Source organism: Oryctolagus cuniculus, chromosome 14 (assembly GCF_051225735.1).
Source record: "Oryctolagus cuniculus isolate XC-2025 breed Fujian yellow rabbit chromosome 14, ASM5122573v1, whole genome shotgun sequence".
Lineage (NCBI taxonomy): Eukaryota > Metazoa > Chordata > Mammalia > Lagomorpha > Leporidae > Oryctolagus > Oryctolagus cuniculus.
The window spans coordinates 91,123,811-91,144,038 of record NC_142880.1 but is presented as its reverse complement, the minus strand read 5'-3'; the positions used below and the strand labels follow the sequence as shown (position 1 = coordinate 91,144,038).

At 45.0% G+C, this 20,228-nt stretch overlaps 1 protein-coding gene across 14 annotated transcripts in view; it reads right to left on the bottom strand.

The window, feature by feature from the left end:
- The window catches only part of SEMA5A (semaphorin 5A), a 479,052-nt gene that overhangs the window by 292,315 nt on the left and 166,509 nt on the right, over positions 1 to 20,228 (bottom strand). Inside the window, exon 1 of one of the 14 annotated variants that reach the window (XM_070056846.2) lies at positions 5,102 to 5,230. The exons of the other annotated variants lie outside the window; for them this stretch is intronic. The gene's annotated coding sequence lies outside the window, so the exon portion shown is untranslated. Of the gene's footprint in view, positions 1 to 5,101; positions 5,231 to 20,228 lie in introns of those variants that run through there. 14 annotated transcript variants of the gene reach the window in all.

Here is a 20,228-nt window from a genome sequence, read left to right as displayed (position 1 = left end):
CACGTGAGAACCAGAGTTTGTGGGACGTGCAGCAAAGGAACAAATGATTCACTCAGGAATGAGTGAATGAACCCAACACCCTGCACAGCACAGTCATTTCATCATTCGTTAACCAGCCACATCGCTCAGAGTTCACCAGAGAATCTCAGAGCCAACAGCCAGGACGGTATCAACCTGCGAATTAACTTGATTATTCAACCCCTCCCTGAGACCAGTAGACCATTTATCTTCATATATGCATGGCCTTGCCTCCCATGGGATACTATTTCTAGCGACATGGGTAGAAATTCTAGCCTGCTCCCATACCCCAATTCTTTCCCGAGAAGTGACAGCTCACAGCCCTTGGGAAGACCCCAGCCATGGCAGCAGGGGAATTATTTCCTGTGGGCTGCCTTGAGACACACAGGAACCCCTGGTGGGCAGTCAATGGATCAGTAACACTCTTCACGACCCAGCTACGAGATACTGCTCTGATGCACTCTGTCCTCCAGTAAATCCATCTTCTGGATATGGGAGGAGGCAAAACGGGCGGGTGGGTGGGTGGGTGGGAGGGAGAGGGAGAGAGGGAGAGGGAGAGAGAGAGAGAGAGAGAGAGAGAGAGAGAGAGAGAATGTTCAGTGCTGCCTGCCTGTGCCTCAGGGTATGGAATGGAACAGATGTTACAGTAACAAAATTTTTATGCTGTAAGAAAAGGATGAAGGAGGTGGAGTGGGCTGACTTGTAGACACTTTAAATTCCAAATCAAACCAAAAAAGAAAAAAAAGTACTTTGCACACAGTTACAAGAAAGTGCAAGCGGAAATGCACCCCCGTGGAGTTCAAAGGGACTTGTGTTTAATCAGACAAAAACAATTTTTATGGCCTCAGGAGCCCACGTGGTGCGTGAGGGGGCTGTGCAGCAGGATGCTAAGAGGCACTGTAGCTGGCAGGCACTTGTGTTATTTTGTTCTTTCTTTGTTTGCAACCAGTGTTCAAAGAAATTCACAGTGCAAAACAGATATTGAAGTCGATGAGACCCACGAATTAACGTTGTGATGAAAAGCAGCTTTGTATAATGAGCGAGATGATAAGTGGCCCCTGGAGTAAAGCAGTCATGAAAGAAACACAGAACTCTCTCTCCCCAGGGAGCCACCCTGGTACATGCTTTGGCTCTTCCGGCCACGATCCCATGCACCTGACGTGACCCCCAAGTGGCCTCCCGAACCCACCGTCCGAGCCGGACATCAGGAGAAAGTCCTAACGGATGAAAAGGCAGAAGCTGGCGAGGCACAGAGCCTCCTGCTCCCAAAACCATTCTTCCTGAGCCCACTCGCACGCAGCTTGGTCTATTCCCTATCTGAAGGTCACATGTGTGGCCAAATCTCCATCTCATTAATTAAAACTCTTGGCAAGCCATTAAAAATCTCATTTCATTTTGCCGTCCACCCTCCTTTTAACTCACTTTCCATAATTATAATTCTATTTTTGATATACTAGCCCTATTAAATTTACTGCCATCCAGAGATTTTAGAACTCTCGAAGACTAAAGCCAGACTGTGCCCACCAAAGACGAGCAGCTCTTGCCCGGCTAAGGAACAGGAGAGACGGCAGAGCATTCCCCTTTCCAAGGCAGAGGAGAAGTCACGCTAATTGCATAGGGTCAGTAGAATAACCCTGCCATTCTAGAAGGGCTATAATTAGCAAGAACTGTTTGCACAGGCAGGGCCAGCCAAGCTGATGACTCCAGCTTGCGTTCAGTTTTCTTTCTCTTCCCCCACCCCAGTTATAAACATTCCTATTTTTGTTCTTCCAAAAACATAAACATTACTACGTTAGAAAACCCCAGGGATTATAGATCCTGACAATATCTCTATACACGTCGGGAATAAAGATAAATCTCTTTTAAATGTTGAGTCTGTTGAAAGGATTAGTGTCGAGAGAGGCTTAGAGGAAGTGGTACCCAAGGAGGTTCGTGCCACTGGCAGCTTTGAGAGGCGAGGGCTAGGTGAGGCACCTCTCCTGGCCATGTGAGTGGCAGTGCCCGGAGGAGCCCCACAGGGGAAAAACCTCGGGTTCAGTGGGAAGAGAAGGCCATCGTTTCGTTCTTTCATGCTTGATGATATGAGACACAAAGCTGTTCAGCCCTAGGTATCCTAATTAGCCATGCACATGCACTCATCATGAATAGCACTAATGATGACTTACAGGTAAAATCACCACCTCACTTTTTAAACTGAAGTTGATACTTGACACTTTTTACACTCAGGATTAACAAGACTATCAACTGTGACATTACAAGTCAGCTGTGCCCTGGTAGTCTTCCGAGTATTTCAACAAACTAGTCCCCAGATGAACCAACTTTGCCGAGGGGTCATCCCAATGCATCAGCACAGCTGGTGTGCTGATAATGAGCTAGCATCAAGTGTGCACACACCCTTAGAGACAATGGAACCAGCATGGGCAATAATGAGGATACTTATTTAATGAGAGAGAGAAGGAGAGCACACATGAGCCAGCATGAAGGCACGTGTACATACACGTGTGCTTCTATCTACTGGATCACTCCCAAAATGGCCAAAGCTGGATCAGGCAGAAGCCAGGAAAGCCAGCAACTCAATCCAGGTCTCCACGAGGGTGGAAGTAACCCAGTCCTCCCACGGTTTGCATCAGCAGGAAGCTGGAGTCAAGAGTCAGAGGTGGTTATTCAACACAGGTATCCCAATGGGGGATGTAGGCATCCAAACAGGTATCTTAATCAACAGGCTGAATGACCACGCCAGGTATAGATTTGACCATCTGAGTAACACTGACAGACTACAGCAGGAACTCAAGAAATTTGAAAGATAACATATTTCAAATGAGAAAATATTTTAATCATCTTAAAATCGGTAATGTTTTTCAAAATACACAGAACTGAGAAAATATTCAAAATCACTCAAAATAGCAGGAGCTAGAACACAGTAATGATTTCAATAGTGTCCCTCCAAACTAATTTTTATTAAGCACCATACCTTGATCTTCATAACGAGAAAACAGCTTCTTGGTATACACACTTGGGGAACAAAATTTCAGATGGCAAAAACAGTAGAACCACAACAAAAATAGCAGCTCCTCGATCAGATTCCTGGCCCAGGTTTTGGCCTGGCCCAGCCCTGGAAGCAGATAGGGTTAGGAGAGGGGGTGAGAGCAGGGGTGAGGGTGCCCTCTCCCCCTCCTTGCCTCTGAATTAAAAATCTTAAAACTGAAACCCAAATCTATGCAGTATCACATAACTTTGCTCCTTGAAACTAAGGAAACAAGTGGGCCTGTGTTTAAAACTGCACCATCCCAACCCCCATTTCTTTTTGTGAGGACTTTCTAATGAGTTTCCTCTCTATGCACCTCATTCTCAGGTATTTCCTCAGAAATTTTTTTCCCAACTCATAATACTCCTTTGCACCACGTCTATTCTCTCTTCTGTCGTAACTAGTCATGATCTCTTTCCCTTGCCATTCTACCTATTTGTTAAACACTGTCTAAGTCTGTTGGGGCTAGTCGGTCCTGCAGACTTGCGGCACAACCTGTGTCCCTGGCTTGTGCCTCCTGGGTCTCTGAGAGCCACCACTGGTTCTTCTGATGCACGCTCTTTGTTCTGAGCTCTGCCTCACCAGGAGGTGTACCTCCAGGAGCTGAGATCCAGGAACCACAGAAACACTGCAGCAGAAACAGGCTCTAGGGGGCTCTGCGAGGTTCTAAGACCTCCCAGCTGGGTGCAGGTGAACCCCACAGAGCAGGCCTGGTGTTCCAAGCGACTCCCAGGTAGTCAACTCCCTGCCCTCTTCCCAGGGGGCCCACAGGCAGCTGGTGAACTGGCTTGCAGGTCAAACAGCCCAGTGAGCTTTGTAAAGGGAGTTGAGTCTTTGCTCCCCAGTCCACGAGTCCCCTTCTGCCATCTTGAAGAGCATCGGAAAGCCCCAGCACGGAACCTGCCAAGTCGGGTTCCTAGCGAGGACTCCTCTTCCTGTCTGTCCCTGGAGACACTTCTTGTCTTGTTGAGGACTGAAGTGGCAATTGTCAATTTCCTGGCTTAGGGCTCAGCCCTGAAAGAGACAGTACTTGTTTGGGTGCCGTCACCATATAAGGGTGATTGATTTCTCCCATCAGCTCAGCCCACTGTTTTGCTGGAACCAGTTTGTTTATGTTTTTATGCCAATTCCGGAATAACTAAGACTGATACTCCAAATGGAGAGAATCAGTGTAAAGCTGTCTCAACATTTACATGTGGATAAATACTAACATTTAAACCTTCAGGAAAAAAGATGTGGTTTGAAGTCCCTACTCTTTATTATACATCTGCCTCTTTAAAATAGAATTAAAACTACTAGACCAAATCTCATTTAGTTGCTAATTATATCCAAACAGCAGAACTTAAAAGCTCAGGTGAACACAAAGTTAATCTACTTTCCCAGTGGCTGGGAGATCCAAGCCCAGCCATATCCCAGTACACTTGTGTGCTAAGGAACTATCCAATACAAGAGGATTTCAGCGGTTAGCAGCTAAGACTAAGGCAGGAACTCTTTCGTCTCTAACCAAAGCGTAATTTTTATTCCGAGAGCATCTCTGAGTGCCCAGAGGAGAAATGACCACTGCCTGGAAACCATCGCCGCTCCTGGGCCCTGGGGATTCCTCCAGGCTCTCTCCCCAACCCCCTCATCATCTCAGCATGACATTCTCGTGAACACATCTCGCTCTCTGGTTTGGAGTTTTTACTCCTTTTAAAATGGGAGGGGGGGGGGAAGCCCCCACTCACTAAAGATTCCAGGAATGCAAAGAACATTTCATAAAAGCAGAATTTTTCATGAGACCTGCTAAGCACACTAGGGACGTGGGACATTGCTCTGTGGGGTTTATGCGGCTGGAGGAGCTCGGTCTCAGCCCACCAAGGGCATCAGTCCTTGCGACCTGGGCTTGCACAAACAGCTCACAGGAAGTCACCACCAAGTGCTAACAGAGCCTGTATCTGAAGACGGCTCCGCTCCGCCCAGGCACACCATTGGGTTAACGTTCTACAGACGATACAAACACGCCAGGCAGTGCGTGCCGGGTCTGCCCTCAGCACCGTCGGTGCTGTCATCCCCACCTACCGCAGTTAGGAAGGAGAGGTCCCGATTCTACGGCAGGGCACGAGCAGGCCAAAAGCAAACCGTGAGGAAGAGCAAAGTTCTAGATGGTCACTTGGTGAGACGGAGAAACAGCTCCAGAACGAGCAAATGTTTTCGCTTGGCTTGAAGTCACGGAAAGAGCTGCTGCCGCACGACGGAACTAGGCATCCTTTGGGAGACATCCCTCTCTCACCCGGGGTGTGAAATTCTGGGTGCTATCAACTGCAGCTTCGCACAGGCGTGGCAGCAGAGGAAACGGGAGACTTTGAGAATTACAAAACATACCACAGATGGAACATTATCCAACTGTACTTCTCCCTCCACCCCCACCCCGAGCAATAGTTACGGGGCTCTGGCCAAGAGCTGTCTTGCTGCAAATGGTCACTTGCTCAGCTGCAGCAAAAACTATTTTTATTTCATGCAATGAGATGGCTAAATCAAAGGAAAGTTCAAAAAAGAAAAAAAGGCATCTCATGGGGCCAGGAAAAAAAAAAAAAACAGGCATATGGTAGAAGGCAGGCAATGAGGCAAGATATAACTAGAAGAAAAACAGTATTTCCTCGGTTACTTTAAAAAACAAAGTTGCTAAAAAAAAACCTGGAGTGTCCGAGTTTGGCTCAGGAGGAAGAGGATGTCTTGAATAAGAACTGTAATGATAAACATATGCAGAACTCACTACAATCTTCCCACTCTGTCTCTCACTGCTCTGGACGTTAATTCTTCTCAAAGCAGGCATCTTTAACAAGCAACTATGTAAATTTATTATTTCCATATGCCCTTCCTCTTTTCTCCTAAATTCCAAACGTTGCCCTCAAGAGCCTTCAAAAGCTGAATTAAATCAGAGAAGACGTTGCATAATTTTGTTCAGATACCATTCAGGGTAGAAAAGATACATCGTATAAAAGGTGTGAATAATGTACTTGGCCCTTCATATAAACTTAGTTTATAGACTTAGCTGTAGAATGCTCCGTGTCTACATTAGTCAGGCTTCCCAGGCCCTGATGGATTTTTTTGCATATAAAACTTTGACTAGAGGAGCACGTTTGTATGCACAGGCACATCCAAATAGAATTTTAAAGTTTTCCCAACGGAGAGCTCGCTTGCTTTGTTCACGCCCCTTGGGGAGATGGAGTAGGGGAAGAGTTTCAGAGGTCTCAACACAGCTTATCAGCTTCAAATAGTGTTTAATCAGACCAAAGACGTAGTGAGATTAAAATCATAGGAAGAGTGAATTATTGTGAGCAGCTTCATATTGTATAATTACAGTCTCCACGGTTTCACGACATGAATTCTTCCAAAACATTCTTGTCCATTCTCCAAGAGTCAGATTGCGCTTGCCCATACAGAAAAGGCACTAAAAATTACCAACAGATCATCTCAGCCTCTCTGACCTTTCAGGAAGGCCTTCGGGCTCTAAGTCACTCTCTTCTTCAAACAGAAAATCTCTAAAGGAGAATGTATTCCTGGACCCCATGGCATCTCACAGCTAGTTGGGAATACACTGCTAGGTTTACGTTTTCTGTTTCTTGTCAAGACAATGTCTGGTCAGTTATGCAACTAGAAACAGGCCTTGAGGCCTCAGTGTGCAGGAAGCGGCCCGTGTGAAGCACCAGACATCGGCTGCACTGAATTTACCCACGAGGATCTTAAAAATAGAAAAGAAGAGGCAGCAGACCTATTCCACGTGGCACATAAAAAGACATGCATTTATGAGATTTGTGGGGCCCATGCACTGGAGTGCGCACACACACACACACACACCCAGCAGCTGTAGCTCAGCTGCACCGGAGAGCATTCCCCTTGCTAAGAGAACCCAATTTTCTTAACCAACCGGGGCCGGGAGAAGAGCATGGGTAGTGAAAACCGCACCCAGAGTGAAACACTAGAGAGGGTACCAACACCGATATTATCTATCAGCAATCAAGAAGACTTTCCTGCAATATTGTTAAAGGTCCAAACGAAAGCCAAAACAATCCACGAGAAGGAAATGATTAAGATTTTAAATTGAGACTTCGGAGCTCAAGAGATTGGCAGGAGAGCACACTGATGCCTGTTTGTTTAAGTCCGGAGGCAGTGTCCAGGGAACTCCTTTTGCGCTAGCATCAGCTTTTGGAAACACCCCCTTAACACACTGTTTTGTGGTGGCCTGTTTGGGCCCTGTAAGCACTGCACCAGAGGGGTGCTCCTCACCTGCCCTTGCTGGTCCCAGGCCTGCTCAGCTCAGGAGTACAAAGGTGATTTTCCCATCTGCCCTTGCCAGACACTTCTACTCTGCTTATACCTGGGGCAGCCATGACACAGCGCTGGCCACTTGCAAGTATGTTGATTTCTAGTATGAAACCGTTGAGTAAGAAGTCGGTGAGGCCCCAACCTTCAACGGCTGCCTGCCTTCGAATGACGCCAGCAGCCATCCAAACAGGAAACAGAAAGCCCAAGTCACAACCATGAGGAGGACAGAGTGAAATGACAGCACGTGGGTCCTCACCAACGCTCCGAGTTTCAGACCCAGCAGGGACTAATTAAGCTTTAATACTGAGTTGGGGAATGAGAGGGTCAGTTTACCTGTCAACGGCCGCCCCAAGCACTTCTAATGGGTGCTGCAGCTCACTAGCCAGTGAGCCTTCAACATCTGAGTTTCTCTAAGAGTCCCTGGACTGATAGCTAAAACACATTTCTACTTCTTTTCTAAAGTAGTTGCTTAAAGGTAGGGGGAAAAAAAAAGTCCTAAGCCTCAAGTGGAACAAGACTGATTTCCTTAGATGGTAATTAACTACAGAAATATTTACAAGTAAAAGGTTGAGCTATCCTTCATAAAAATAATTTCTCCAACTAAACATTTGTGATAAAAGTATTTCCACTGTCAACACTCAGTAGAAATCTCAACTTCATTTGGCTTTTACAGTTCAATTTTATTGCGGTAACATTTGAGGATCAAGAGAAGAGGAACTTCTTTGAAGTGACAAAGACTGTCCCAAATGTCGCTCATCTTTTCCCTAGTTTCAAGAGTGTTAGAGGAGCCAGTGCTGTGGTGCAGTGGGTAAAGCCGCTGCCTGCAACAAGGGCATCCCATATGGACACTGGTTCGAGTCCCTGCTGCTCCACTTCTGATCCAGCTCTCTGCTATGGCCTGGGAAAGCAGTAGAAGATGGCCCAAGTCCTTGGGTCCCGGCACCCACATGGGAGACCCAGAACAAGCTCCTGGCTCCTGGCTTTGGATTGGCACAGCTCCAGTTTTTGCAGCCACCTGGGGAGTGAACAAGCAGATGGAAGATCTCTCTCTCTCTCTGTAATTCTGCCTTTCAAATAAATAAATAAATCTCAAAAAAGAGTATTAGAACCATCAACATGCCAAAACCTTTGATATAACAGTCCAACAATTATTTCTCACTAAAAGAAATTGAGACCAAAAGGGAAGGCAATAAGCAATTTCCATTATATCAAGAAAGTAGATAGAAGATGCAGAACAATTAACAGAGAGTCATGATTCATTCCAAAACTCTGGCTCACAGGAGAGGCCAGAACACAAAAGCACCAGGATAAATCAGCAAGGATGAATGGGCTCCACCAAGGTTAACACACGGAGCTGGTGGACGAAAGCCCACACTGCTACACGATACAGCCACCAACAGAAACTGACTCCATTTTAAATTAAAACAATTAAAGTGAAATAAAATTGAAATTCATGACTTCAGCAGCAACTTTTCAGTCGTCCACAGCTGCCGTATTTATCAGCATGGAATATGAGAGTTTTGGTATCACAGAAAGAGCTACTTTATAGCAAGGAACCCTCTACCGCTCTAATTGACAGGTCAGAAAAAGTGGAGACCCGTCCATAGAAAGACAGTCTGGAAAATGAAAAAGAATCATATACAACACCACAAAAGGGACTGTAGCTAAAAATATACCTGCCTCACTTTCTCCCTAAGATATTCACAGCTACCAAAACCAAGATCATTGTTATCACTTCAATTCAGAAGTAATTTATTGGGGCCGGGCTGCGGCATAATGGGTAAAGCTGCCGCCTGCTGTGCCAGCATCCCACATGGGCACTGGTTCAAGTCTCAGCTGCTCCACTTCTGATCCAGCTCTCTGCTATGGCCTGGGAACGCGGAAGATGGCCCAAGTCCTTGAGTCCCTGCACCCATGTGGGAGATCCAGAAGAAGCTCCTGGCTCCTGACTTCAGATTGGTGCAGCTCTAGCTATTGCAGTTGATTGGGGAATGAAACAGCAGATGGAAGACTGACCTCTCTCTCTGCTACTCTGTAGCAACTATGCCTTTCAAATAAATAAGTACTTTTTTTTTTTTTTGACAGGCAGAGTGGACAGTGAGAGAGAAAGAGACAGAAAGCTCTTCCTTTACCGTTGGTTCACCCCCCAATGGCCTCCACTGCCGGCACGCTGCTGCGGGCGCACCGCAATGATCCAAAGCCAGGAGCCAGGTGCTTCTCCTGGGCTCCCATGGGGTGCAGGGACCAAGCACTTGGGCCATCCTCCACTGCACTCCCGGGCCACAGCAGAGAGCTGGCCTGGAAGAGGGGCAACCAGGACAGAATCCGGTGCCCTGACCAGGACTAGAACCCGGGGTGCCAGTGCTATAGGTGGAGGATTAGCTTATTGAGCCACAACGCCGGCCTAAGTACATCTTTGAAAGAGAAAAAATAACAATCTACAAATCAGCAATTCTCAGATGTGACATCACCTTCTCCAAGCACAAATGAGTCAAACATCTTCTCGTAATGACTACTGTTGGGTGAGGACAGTGTTTAGGGTAGAGGCTGTCTATATAATCTCTTTTGTATCTAGTTAACCTGAACCATACAGTTGTTGGCTTACTTAGAATTCTGTGATGGGTTTGCATTAACCACTGAGAACCTTGGATTTTAAGTAGCATTGCTAAAACATGAAGACATACACACATTTAATAAACATTACATAACACATTACTCATAATTAGCTTTCTCAATGTAAAGTTCACAAATAATACTTAGCCTTTGTGCCAAAGAAATATGGCATTGTGTTTTGACGAACTCAGACTATTTCCCAAACAATTTAATTACTCGATTGTAAATTGTTGACAAGTCTATGCTATGCAGGCACAGGGACTTTACATGATTTTAAAGTCAGCTGCCCTGGGGCAGGCATTGTGTCACAGAAAGCTAAGCTGACATCAGTGAGGCCCTTGTGCACGAGAGATGTCCTGGGATCCAGTCCTGCTCCCATTTCCAATATGCTTTTCTTGCTAATATAGACCCAGAAAGGCAGCAGGTGAGGCCCTGGCAGAGGTGGGGAAACCTAGCTGGAGTTTCAGAACCCTGGCATCATGGCGCCCAGTGCCGGCTTTCCCAGGCATTTGAGGAGTAAACCAGCCCAAGCAATCACTCTCTCACTCTGTCCCTCTCTGCCTTTCAAGTACATAAATAACTTTTTAAAATATGTTTCAGAGGCCGGCGCTTGGCATGGCGGGTTAACACCCTGGCCTGAAGCGCCAGCATCCCATATGGGCACTGGTTCGAGACCTGGCTGTTCCACTTCCGATCCAGCTCTCTGCTGTGGCCTGGGAAAGCAGAAGATGGCCCGAGTCCTTGGGCCCCTGCACCTGTGTGGGAGACCCGGAGGAGGCTCCTGTCTCCTGGCTTTGGATCCACATACCTCCGGCCATTGAGGCTAATTGGGGAGTGAACCAGCGGATGGAAGACCCCACCCCTCTCTCTGCCTCTCCTCTCTCTGTGTAGCTCTGACTTTCAAATAAATAAATAAATCTTTAAAAAAATGAAAATAAAATAAAAATACTTTCAAAATAAAATACTTTCAAACTGATAGGGACTCAACCACCACCACTACCCCTCCCCAATGAAAGAAAAACATAGGAAGAAAAAAAAAATGCATGGTGCAACTCTCCAGGAACCCTGAGGGAAGCAAGAAGAGAAAGGAAATATATCCATATCTATCCATCCACCCATATTTATCTATATATTATATATATTATATATACCTATATCTATCCATCCACCCATATATATCTATATCTATATTATATATTATATATCTATATTATATATAGATATATAAGGTGACTTTCAGATGTTGTTGAGGCTCTGCAGATGATAAAGCACTCTGCACACTTCTCTGCAAAACCAGCTACTCCAATGTCAGTCCCCAGACTGGTTCATGTAGCACGTCTCATGAGCACACACGTTCATGTTCTTGATTGGTTGTTATCCCCGCCTTCTGATTGGGTGTTATTCTGGCCCCTGCTTGTTATCCCGGTCTTGTGATTGGTTGATAATCTGCCCTTCCCCTGGATTGGTTAAATCTGTACTCCCTTCTCGGGGACCAGAGAGCGCCACTTTGTGTCTCACGGAGCCAACAATGGCCAGCCTCTTGCACAACTCCTCCTTGGGAGTTCCCCTCCTGGCTGCTGCAGCAGGAGGATTCTCGCTTTCAGTCTCACCTGGCTAACGGTCCCTGCCCGCATAGGGATTCTTCATCAATGTGGTACAAGAACAGACTGTGCTCACCATCCACAACAAAATTAGCTGTGCTGACATAGAATTAAGATAAAACAAATCACTCATAAATGCAAACTTCCATGGCTCTTGACAAATGCATGGATCCTGTCACCATCACCTCTTCATGATATAAAGGATCTGCGTCCACATTTCCTAAGGGACTTCTGTGGATCATTCCTTTCCACACCCTGACTCAGCATCAGTACATACCCCATCACTACGTTTTTCTCTTGCAGAGAGTCCCACATGATGGCAGAATACAGTATGTGCCGTCCTCTGTATCTGGAGTCTTTCGCGTTTGAGACGTCGGAGATGCACTCCGTTTGTTGAATACAGAAGTAGCCTATTACCCAACAGCCTTGCATCATACACACTCTGGCCATGCCCACTGATAAGCTTTGGGGTGTTTTCACTTGGGGCCGTTAAATAAGGCTGCTCGGAACCTACGGGTACAAATCCTCCTACAGACATCATTCAACATGTCTTTAATCTTAGGATTGGATTAGCTGAGACATACAATTAAGACTATAAATTTTATATTATTTAAACATCATATGACAATATGTAAAAACAAATGCATGTATGTACACAGATAAATGAATGTTGTCCCCTCAGTGCAATCATCACCAACACCCAAATTAAGAACTATACATTATGGCCAGCACCGCGGCTCAATAGGCTAATCCTCCACCTGCGGCACCGGCACACCGGGTTCTAGTCCCGGTCGGGGCACCAGATTCTGTCCCGGTTGCCCCTCTTCCAGTCCAGCTCTCTGCTGTGGCCCGGGAGTGCAGTGGAGGATGGCTCAGGTCCTTGGGCCCTGCACCCACATGGGAGACCAGGAGAAGCACCTGGCTCCTGCCTTCCAATCAGCGCGGTGCACTGGCTGCAGCGGCCATTGGCGGGTGAACCAACGGCAAAGGAAGACCTTTCTCTCTCTCTCTCTCTCACTGTCCACTCTGCCTGTCAAAAAAAAAAAAAAAAAAAAAAAAAAAAGAACTATACATTATTAGTAACCCAAAGATCTTCACTACTCTATCCTCTCCATTTTTTAAAAAATGTTTAAAGGTATAATTTAATAAAGGGCTCCTAAGCAGCTGCGCAATATTGTATTATAAACAACAAAACCCAAGAGGTGCAGCTGACCGCACGCTTGTCAACACTTGATACAGCCGGTCTTCCTCATCCTGGTCACTGTGCCTGTGTAGAGGTATCCCCCTAGAGTCAACGTGTTTGGCAAACTGCCCAAATTTCTAAATCACCATTTGTTCAAAAATGGGATGTTTGTTCCTTACGTTGAAAGAATTTTTAATATATGTTAGACATACATCAGGTTTTTAGTAGATACAGGGTTTGCAAATATTGTCAGTGGCTAGCTTGCTTGCCCATTTTTAACGGTATATTAGAAGAACAATTTTTTTAATGTGGCATACTTTATCAACTGCCTTGCATGTTCCTTCTGTATCGTAGCTGGGAACTATCTCACTAACCCAAAGTTTTTAAATTTTTTCCTCCTATATTTCATTCCAGGGGTTGGATAATTTTAACTCTATGTTCTCTATCAGTTAATTTGTACATACTGTGTGAAGTAACATTCAGGGCACATTTTTTGCACACATTATGTACATGTTGAAAAGACTGGTATTTCTTCATTCAATTAGTCTGGCTTAGTTATTGAAAATCAGTGGACAATACATGGATCTACTTCCTGTCCCTGCTCTCTGTGACAATGCCTCGTCCTCGTGCAGTTATCACACCATCTTGAGTTCCAGCCGTGTTAAATCTATAACCAATGCTATTTTTTTCCTCAGAATTACTTCACCTATTCTAAGTCCTTTGCATTTTCATTTAGGTTTTAGAATCAAGTTTTCAACGTCTACAATAGAAGCGTAAGCTGTGATTTGCACCCATCTAGAGATTACAGTGCTTACAGGACACACGCAATGTCACTGTCTGAACCGCTTCTACTGCAGCAGTTGTTAGTCTCCTCATTCTGAACACTCTCATTATTCATTTTGGTCATTTTAATTTTCTCAGTAATGTTTTATAGTTTTCACTGGTCACCTCCTGCACATGTTTCATTTAATAAAGCCATATTTCATATTTTTGATGCTACTATAAATGATACATTTTAATTTCCAGTTCCAGTTATTAGTTGATAGGACATAGCAGTGAAATTGAATTTTTATGTACCGTATGTATCCTGCAATCATGAAAAGTTCACCTACTAGTTTTAACAGTTCTTTGTAAAAATGTTTACTGAGATATACCACACAGATGATCATCTTTTTATAAAAACATCTTCAACTTTTCATTTCTCATCCACACGCCATTTATTTAATTACTTTCATTATATTATTATTTTGTGCACTGACTAGTGCAGTAACAACCAACAGCTCTATAAGAGGTAAAAATACACACTTTGTTGGGAAAGCTTTGTGAAGTATGTTAGATTCCAATTTCTTAAAAGATATCTTTGGTTTTGCAGAGTTAATGCCTCAGTGTGTGTGTTGAATTTTTTTTAATACCACTTATGATAATGAATTTCTTGATAATTCCCTGAGAATTCATCAATTCTTGCTTCTATGTATTTCTGTAAGATTTACTTACTTGAGAGACACAGTTACAGACGAGAGGTCTTCCATCTGCTAGTTCACTCTCCGAATGGCCACAATGGCCAGAGCTGAGCTGATCCAAAGCCAGGAATTTCTTCCAAGTTTCCAATGCAAGAACAGGGGCCCAAGCACTTGGGACATCTTCCACTGCTTTCCCAGCTCATCAGCAAGGATACTGGATCAGAAGTGGAGCAGCCAGGGCTCAAACCAGCACCCATATGGGATGCAGGCTCCACAGGCAGATGCTTAACTACTACACCACAGTGCCAGCCCTGTGAACTTCATATGATTTTCCCCTTATCTACCGAAACTCTTGTTAAAATAGTTAATCAGGTACAAAACTGATTGACACTGATTTTGAAATGTTAAGCTTTTAAAATCCCATGTAACTCTGCATTTATGAGCTAACTCACTTGAATCCAACATATCACGCTTTTTTAAAAATTGCTGGATTCAATTACTAAAATTGCATGAAGGAGCTCTGAGGCTACACTGGATATTGGTCTGTGGCTTTAGATTCTGGAAAGTCATCTCACCTTGACACCAGGACAATTCTGACCTCTTAAATTGAGAAGTGTTCTGCCATCTCACGTTGCCTGGAAACATACATGGTATTGCTGTCGTTTTTCTCTCAAATATCCGGCAAAATTTATAATTGAAGCCACCTGGGCTGGAGGCTTTCATTGTTGGAAGCTTTAACGATGAATTTACTTTACTGGATATAGAGTAAATCAGGTTGTCTGTTTCTTAGTGAGTTTTCAAAGATTTTATTCTTCAAGAAATTTCTTTAATTCATCTGAGTTGTAAAATTCTGCATGGAGTTGTTCACTCTTTTCTAGTACTGTTGTCTTTTTGGTTCTGTAGTGATGTCTCCTCATTCAATCCTAATACAGATAAACTGTGCCTTCTCTTGTCATTAGGGTTATTGATTGTTGGGCTTGTGGAAGAACTTTTCAGTGTCACCATCTTCACTGCAAGTCTTCCACTTAACCAACTCACACAGTCTTCATTTCTCTTTCAGTTTATCATAAGCTCCACCTGCCTTTTCTTCTGCTTCCCAAAGAAAAACCCCCAAATCATTGCTAACCGCTTTTTCCATTTCTAAATTAAAAACACCAGAAGTCCTCCCTACGCAGTAGTATGCTTCAGCTACTTATCACAAACGTGGACTAGTCTTTTGATAAACACATTCTAGACTTTCCCTTGAGATCTAGTTCGGGAGCCAGAGTTATTTAGAACTATATTGCTATATTCATTAGCTCCCATTCTACTGCGAATCTTTGGTTGGATTCTGATGTGTTCACAGATCACACAGGCAGGATTTCAGTTTCTGTAAATGTAATCAGAGTTTGCTGCTATCCACGGTGAGCCAAGTACTGACAGACAGCTCCTCCAGCAAATGCCCGCCCTGCTCAGGTGGATCCCAGGCCAGGCCTGGAGACTCGCAGCCGCCAGCGCTTTCATGTTCTTCTCCCGCTGGGAAAGGAGCATTGGTCTTCAGGGCTTCTGGGGTCTGGAACCAGCTCTCTGCTGCCAGCCTGCCAGGACACTGCAGGATCACTTTCCAAGATCAGAGGAGATTGGGCGCGCTCTGGGTGGTACCACCATAGCCTGGGGATCCCTTCCTTCGCTCGGCTCTGTTGGCTCCCAGCACAGTGCTCTGCCTAGAAAGGACTTCAGTGAGGAAGGCCATAACACAGCCCCTCTTGTTTACCCACCGTGCCCAAGTAACCAGAATCCTGCTTCGTCCTGTGCCTGCTGACCGCTGCCTTAGAAAATCACCGTCCAGAGTTCTGTCCAGTTTTGTTATTTGAAGCACGGGGATAAATCAGGTCCCGTTATTCATCACAGGCAGATGGTAGTCTTCTAGGTAATTTTTCAAATCAAAATGCTTAAAATCATCTGTTTTCCAGATCTTGGGTGAATGATGTATATACGATGGAGTTACCTGGCAATCTGCATGCAATTTCCAAAATCAATTAGATGTTATAATTAAAAACTATCACACACACCCACAAAAATCCACGCAGTCACGTATTGTGTTCAGGTTTGCACTGGTATTCCCAAAGCTCATTACTCCGGGTTTTAGATTTAGGCTCTGACCAGGGATTTATCATCCAAGATTCTGCTTCCCCACCACAGAATGTGGATGTATGATTCACATGCAAGAGCTTTGTAGAGATGCTTTTGTAAAAGTAGGAATGGCACTTTATTAAGAAGTACTCAAGTGAACTTGAAATTTGAATTGCTGTGTGTATTATTCCAGTCCCTTTTTTGATTTCAGAAAATATTTAAATCTGGCTTGAACCATCCATGCAATGCTGTGTGTGTGTGTGTGTGTGTGTGTATTCCCTTTAACCCATAAATGAGTAATTCCCAACACACCTTTGTATTTTAGAGGGATTAACATTAAAACCCAGAAACAAAATCAATGAAGTCTGGATACTTAGATTTCTTTTTCTCTACATCCCTGCTAGTTTCTTAAATTACTGTTTCCCAGTTTTCACAGTTAATAGAAGTGACTACATTTACGCTCAAAGCCAGTGATTACTCATGTTTAGCATATCTGCCGTTGTAGATCTCCCTCCTGTCTACACATGTGCACACACACCTCCACAATAATCCGACAGAGGTGATGTTATCGTCTCCGTTTGTCTAAGCACGAATGGACACTGAGTAACTTACCTAAGCCCACACTTCTACCAAGTTACAGGATATAAACCCAACACTTCGTCTGCTCACCATACTTTGCTTTCTTTCCTCAACAGCTGACCAATAATGGCCTCAGTTAAGAGTCCAGAACAACCTCAGAGATGTGTGTTTTTATATCCAGCAACGGGTTCGCAAAGATCACTTGGGTAATTCCTTTGCTGTCCATTATTCAAGGGATATTTCAATTTGAAGTAAGTGATACGAAAAGAGGGAAATGTGGTGGAATGAGAAGGCCATGCCAAGATGGCCACTGGCAAGCGAGTGTCAGTTACTCAGGAATGGCTTTAAAACCCACCTGGTAACGGAGCCTGCTTGGCAACAGGCTGTGATTGGATGGCTTCAGGTACTGCCTGGCAACAGGCTGTGATTGGTTAGGGCATAAACCACCCCTTGACCAGATTGGCTGCCTTGGCTATATAAGCTGCTGTACCAACTGAAATAAATGAGTCTGCGGGTTGCTCGCCTCAGGCCTGCTTTCACCCAACTCCTGGGGTCTGTGTGGTGACTCCATGCCTCTTGCCCCCACCACACTCCTCCTCCCAGAAACAAATCCACTGCAACAGTGACCTACACATCTAACAGGCACTCCTCTACCAAATGGTTCACTGCTTAGGGGGATCCCCAACCAGGCTCAGAGACTCTGGGGCCCAAGATACTTCAGTCTCCCTCTCCTACTACGAAATGAGCGTTGGCCTCGGGGTTTCTGGAGTGCAGAGCCAGCTTTCTGCTGTGAGCCTGTTCGGACACTGCGAAATGAACATCTCCTCCCCGTGATGTGCAGGATCTCTCGATCATCCCTTGCCATCTCATTTCTCTTTCATCTCTGCACCCTCTGGACTGAGTTGCTGCACTGGTCGAGGCCTCACGCACCGCACCTGTTCTCTCGAGCACCTGCATTCCTTCCCCTGCAGGACTCACCCTGCCCCACAGCTTTCAATGACATCTGCACACCGGTGACTCTCAATGTTTACCTTCAACATCCAAGGTCATTCAAATCAAGGGAATTTAATACAGGGAAATGCCTGAAAACAGCTGCAAGAGCTGAAAAAGCAAACCAATCAAGGACTGGTCCTGGGAGAGCCGAGGAAGAAACTGACGCACAGAGATGGAGCCCACGAAACTGTCCCTGTTGTAAGGGTGCTACAGCAGCCAAGATGCAGGTGGGACTTCCCAAGCACAGTGGCCGCCCCTAGGCTGCTGGAATCTGCCATGTCCCCCTCCTCAGGCATGCTGTTGGGGACATACAGGAGACCCCTTCAGTGCCTCTATCCCCGGAATCCCACAGGAACCAGCTGGGAGAGGAGCCTCAGAAACACGGGTGACTCCAGAACAGGTCCTCCAGTACAGAACCACTAGGCCAACGACTCATGCTGCATGTTATCAAGAACCGGAAGAGAGGACCCCTGAGCTTCCTGACATGAAGAAACGATACATGCTCAAGCATAAGAAAATGTAAAACCCTAAACATGTATTATACACAGGTGTGGAATTCCCACACTGTGCCCCACAAATTTAATTATTGTATGTCAATTTAAGAAAACATGAATCAAAAGGAAAAAAAGGGGCTCGTGCAGGATTGAGAATCAACAGGTCAGCGTCATCCGTGGTACCCTGTGAAAACCACAAACTCCTCCCCTCAAGCAACCCATTCCCGACTTTCTACGCTAGCTCAGCCCGATCACCGTGCAACACACGCTCCATCACTGCACCTGCTCATCTACCTGTCTCCCTGGCGGAATGTAAACTCAGTGTGGGCCAGGATTTGTATCTGTATTGCTTATCAGAGTGACCTCAGGACCTAAAACAATTTCCCACATATAATAGGTGCTCAATAAATATTGACTGAATCCATAATGAACTGGACCTCTGCTTTTATTTTCAAACAAGCAGAAGCTAAAATGTTGTATGTGCTGAAGCTGGGGAGTCAAGTGGTCCAAAAATCAGAAACACAGATGACAATGACCATTGTTAATCACCTTCGGAGAGCTACCAGGAGCACGCTACACTGGTGTTCCCGGCCTCAGGGTCTCAACTCTCGAATTAGTGATGGAGGTTTGCAGTCCATGTGGCATGCAGCCCAAAGGTACGCTGAAGGTGGGAACGGCCACATGTCCTTGGCAGGACTCACCTGGGCTGCAAGGGATCCACTGGTCTGGTACCTAAGCATGCGGGGCCCCGTGCATGACACGGCAAGCCCAGCAGTGCTCTCAGTTGTGAACACGAAGAATGCTTTGTGCCGAATGCCACGTGTGCCGTCAAACTGGCCCCTGGGAGCACAGAGCCACTAAAGAGTAATTCTTCTGAAAGCAGGAAGCCACCTCCTGGCACTTTTCACTCAGAACTGAAAAGATTTGGGGAAACAAAGAAGGTAATTTGTGCTGAATAAATCAAAAGACAAACTAAATAAAAAATTTAGGAACCTCAAAGTCGTCTTTGCTTGGCACTGTTGGGAACACACATTTCAGCGCCGCTGTCTCAGCCGTTACCGTCGCTGCTCCCCTTGCTCCAATATTGGCCGACAGAGGACGAAACCCCGGGAAAATTCACCTGATTGAAGTGTGCTCACCCTGCGCCATCGACAACTCCTCCTCCATGCAGAAAACAAGCATGACGACTTTTACCTGTCTCAGTGTGACAGACCAGCATCTACAGCACGTTTAAAGATCAATAAAATAATCTTTTGAGGTGAAATAAAATCACTGCTTTGCATCAGAATCCTGACAAAAACCTTGCAAAGTGTGATTTCCAGTCCTAATTTGATCACATGGAATGACTTCACTTACAAAGCAATCCATGTGAAGTCTTAAAATAATAAAAATTGCTTCTCAACTGAGACACATCAACCAAAAACCAATGGGAAATTTATCTGTTGGTAACGATGTTCACTCCATCAATGACCCTAGAACTCAAAAGTGACAGGAAAACTACTAGCAATTTTCAAATGCCAACAAATCATTGACATTAGCATAATCACTGTTTATTAAAAAAAATGTATGGGGGAAGCTCAGGTTCTATCAGGCAAGGATCAAGAACAACACAAGAGCACAAAGTATTACAACCAATCCATCAGTGAATAACTTGAGGGGACTTCAAAAAGTCCGTGAAAAAAAAAATGGAATTAAAAGGTAGTTTATTTTGGTGCCCAAAATATTTGCAATCAATTCACAGTTTGATAACTACTTTCCATGAAACTTGTGACAACCCTTTGTATTGAAATTTTGTGCTTTTTCTTCTAAAAACTCTGTGTACTAATGAATAATTACGATATGCCT